This window comes from Microtus oregoni, unplaced genomic scaffold (genome assembly GCF_018167655.1).
Source record: "Microtus oregoni isolate MIOR12 unplaced genomic scaffold, Mior012 000210F_ref0000141, whole genome shotgun sequence".
Classification (NCBI taxonomy): Eukaryota; Metazoa; Chordata; class Mammalia; order Rodentia; family Cricetidae; genus Microtus; species Microtus oregoni.
In genome coordinates, this window is record NW_024544868.1 from 274,460 (window position 1) to 278,965 (window position 4,506).

Genomic DNA, 4,506 nt, shown 5'->3' on the forward strand with positions numbered 1-4,506 from the left:
AGAAGAAGGTTACAAAGTGGTTATATTAAACTATGTTAGTTACTATGGTGATTACACGGCAAGAACACATTCTAGAAACAGGAAATCTGTGCTCTCCTTGTTAATCTCAGTAAACTGTCATCCTGGCCTTAATTTACTTGTACATCATGTTAGGATTTTGAGTGCAGATTCTTATGATTTGAGTTACAACACCCACAATGATCATTTTCCCTAAGATATAATTTCATATTAATTATTTTATTTTTGTATGGATTATTGTTTTGCCTGATTGCAAGTTATCACTTCTGTTCAGAATGCTGTTGAGGCTACTAATGTAGTGGGAACTATAGGGGTAGAGAGCTGCTAATGTCTGACCCATGTTCTCTGCAAGAATAATAAACACTCATAACAGCTGCGCTATAGCTCTTCAATCTTTCTTCTAATGTACTTTAAAGCATGGAAACCAGAGATATTTTGTACACTGCAGAGGTAAAAATAAGGGCATAAATGACTTAGAAAATAGTTTGTGGCTCTCAGAGACGCACATTGGAGCACTGGACTGAGCTTCCAAGGTCCAAATGAGGAGCAGAAGGAGGGAGAACATGAGCAAGGAAGTCAGGACCACAAGGGGTGCGCCCACCCACTGAGATGGTTGGGCTGATCTCATGGGAGCTCACCAAGGCCAGCTGGACTGGGACTGATGGAGCTTGTGATCAAACCAGACTCTCTGAACGTGGCTGACAATGAGCGCTGACTGAGAAGTCAAGGACAATGTCACTGGGTTTTATTTCTACTGCATGTATTGGTTTTATGGGAGCCTAGTCTGTTGGGATGCTCATCTTCCTAGACCTGGATGGAGGAGGGAGGACTTTGGAATTCCCACAGGGCAGAGAACCCTGACTGCTCTTTGGACTGTAGAGGGTGGGGGAGGGTAAATGAGGGGCAGGGGGATGGAAATGGGAGGAGGGGAAAAGGAGGAAATTTTTAATTAAAAGAAAAAAATTTAAAAATATAAAAAAAACAAAAAACAGCAACAAAAAAAAGAAAAGAAAAAGAAAATGGTTTGTGTACTTTCTCCTGTCTTCTTGTAATTGAGAAATGTAAGTCTATAATTAACTTCAAATCGCTTCTAATTCCATCTGATGGATCTCAGTCTTGTTATTTGGCTTAACTTATAGAATTTTCAGTGCCCCTCCATGTGTAGTATTGATCAATTACTCCTCTCTTCTGCCATTTTGATCTTCTATCATCTGGCTGTGATTTGAGCTTTTATCCTAACCATGGTTCCCAGGACTCAGTGCTCATTTCCTTCTCATTTACTCACTACAGTCAAACCTTATCTTCAGCATTACAGAATGTGGAGGTTCCAAAGTTTATCCTCACTTTCTTGGACTCTTCTTGCTGCTTAAGGAGAAAGACTGTTTATGGCTCAGTTTTTCTTCTTTTGTATGTGTTTATTGGGAGGGGTAGGTGTTTTTCTTTTCTAGGAGACTTAGTGAGGAATTTTGTTTTGTTCTTATTTTTACTACCAATTTGGGGTGGCTTCAGTGAACTGCCACAGGTACCAAAAGCATGGGGCTGGATGATCTAGGATCCCACACTGAGCTTTATTGTCATTTCTAACTCCTTCCAAATCTGAGCCATTCTGGAATCTGATTTGTATGACAAGACTCTCATTCTTCCTGGATTGCTCTCAGAAGTTTCTTAGATTTCATGTAAACATTCTCAATGTTAAGCAAGCTTGATACCACCCACTGTGCACATAACTAAGAAAATTCTCAATCTTGGGTCTCCTGCTACATAGAGATACAAATTTTTTCTTATAAAGACTGTATGAGAGTTAGGGTATTGCGTGCTAGCTTCTTTAAGTAAAGTACAGAGCAAAGGAACAGCAGGAAAGAAATAAAATGAAACACCTGGAAAGGTGTTTTTCTTTTTTTAAAATTTTTTATTGAGAAAAAGAGAAAAAAAAGTTTCTGCCTCCTCCCAGCCTCAAATTTTCTTCCTCCTCCTCCCACCCTTGTCCCTCTCCCCCAACTCCTCTCCCCCTCCCTCACCAGTCCAAAGAGCAGTCAGGGTTCCCTGCCCTGTGGAAAGTATTAGGTCCTCCACCCTCTGTCCATATCTAGGAAAGTGAACATCCAAACTGGCTAGGCTCCCACAAAGCCAGAACATGAAGTAGGGTCAAAACCCAGTGCCATTGTCCTTGGCTTCTCAGCAGCCCTCATTGTTCGCCATGTTCAGAGAGTCCGGTTTTATCCCTTGCTTTTTCAGTCACAGTCCAGCTGGCCTTGGTGAGCTCCCAATAGATCAGCCGCACTGTCTCAGTGGGTGGTTTGCACCCCTCATGGTCCTGACTTCCTTGCTCATGTTCTCCCTCCTTCTGCTCCTCATTGGGACCTTGGGAGCTCAGTCCGGTGTTCCAGTGAGGGTCTCTGTCTCTATCTCCATCCATCACCAGAAGAAGGTTCTATGGTAATATGCAAGATATTCGTCAGAATTGCTATAGGATAGGGTCATTTCAGGTTCCCTATCCTCAGCTGCCCAAGGAACTAACTGGGGACATCGCCTTGGGCTCCTGAGAGCCACGCTAGGTTCAAGTCTCTTGCCAACCCTAAGATAGCTCCCTTAACTAAGATTGGTGCTTCCCTGCTCCCCTATCCAACCTTCCTTTATCCAAATCACCCTGTTACCCCAAGTTCCCCCCATCCTCCCCTTCTCACTTTTCTCTCCCCATCTCCCCTGACCCCAATCCCACACCACCCCCATAATCCCAATTTTTCCCAGGCAATTTTGTCTACTTCCCATAGCCAGGAGTATAACTATATGTTTTTCTTTGGGTTCACTTTCTTATTTAGCTTCTTTAGGTTCTCCAATTATAGACTCCGTGACCTTTATTTATGGCTAGAAACCAATTATGAGTGATTACATCCCATGTACATCTTTTTGGGTCTGGGTTACCTCACTCAGGATAGTGTTTTCTATTTCCATCCATTTGCATGCAAAATTCGAGAAGTCATTGTTTTTTTACCGCAGAGTAGTACTCTAATGTGTATATATTCCATACTTTCTTCATCCATTCTTCCATTGAAGGGCATCTAGGTTGTTTCCAGGTTCTGGCTATAACAAATAATACTGCTATGAACATAGTTAAACAAATGCTTTTGTCATATGACAGGGAATCTCTTAGGTATATTCCCAAGAGTGGTATTGCTGGGTCTAGGGGTAGGTTAATCCCGAATTTCCTGAGAAACCGCCACACTGATTTCCAAAGTGGTTGCACAAGGTTGCATTCTCACCAGCAATGGAGGAGGGTACCCCTTCCTCCAAAACCTCTCCAGCAAAGGATATTATTGGTGTTTTTGATTTTAGCCATTCTGACAGGTGTAAGATGATATCTCAATGTTGTTTTGATTCGCATTTCCCTGATCACTAAGGAGGTTGAGCATGACCTTAAGTGTCTTTTGGCCATTTGAACTTCTTCTGTTGAGAATTCTCTGTTCAGTTCAGTGCCCCATTTTTTAATTGGGTTAATTAGCATTTTAAAGTCTAGTTTCCTGAGTTCTCTATATATTTTGGAGATCAGACCTTTTTCTGTTGCAGGGTTGGTGAAGATCTTCTCCCAGTCAGTAGGTTGCCTTTTTATCTTAGTGACAGTGTCCTTTGCTTTACAGAAGCTTCTCAGTTTTAGTAGGTCCCATTTATTCAATGTTGCCCTTAATGTCTGTGCTACTGGGGTTACACATAGGAAGCGATCTCCTCTGCCCATCTGTTGTAGGGTACTTCCCACTTTCTCTTCCATCAGGTTCAGTGTGTTTGAACTGATATTGAGGTCTTTAATCCATTTGGACTTCAGTTTTGTGCATGGTGATAGATGTGGGTCTATTTTCATTTTTCTACAGGTTGACATCCAGTTATGCCAGCACCATTTGTTGAATATGCTTTCTTTCTTCTATTGCATACTTTTAGCTCCTTTATCTACAATGAGGTTTTCATAGGTTTGTGGGTTAAAATCCGGGTCTTCTATATGATTCCATTGGTCGACTTCTCAGTTTTTATGCCAGTACCACACTGTTTTCATTACTGTAGCTCTGTAATAGAGTTTGAAGTCAGGGATGGTAATGCCTCCAGAAGATCCTTTATTGGATAAGATTGTTTTGTCTATCCTGCGTATTTTGTTTTTCCATATAAAGTTGATTATTGTCCTCTCAAGATCTGTGAAGAATTTTGATGGGACCTTGATGGGGATTGCATTGAATCTATAAATTGCCTTTGGTAGAATTGCCATTTTTACTATGTTGATCTTCCCAATCCAAGATCAAGGGAGGTCCTTCCGTTTTCTGGTATCCTCTTCAATTTCTTCCTTCAATGCCTTAAAGTTCTTGTCAAATAGATCTTTCACTTACTTGGTCATAGTTACCCCAAGATATTTTATGCTGTTTGTGGATATCGTGAAAGGTGAAGCTTCTCTGATTTCCCTCTCTCCTTCCATATGCTTTGTGTATAAGAGGGCGACTGATTTTTTGG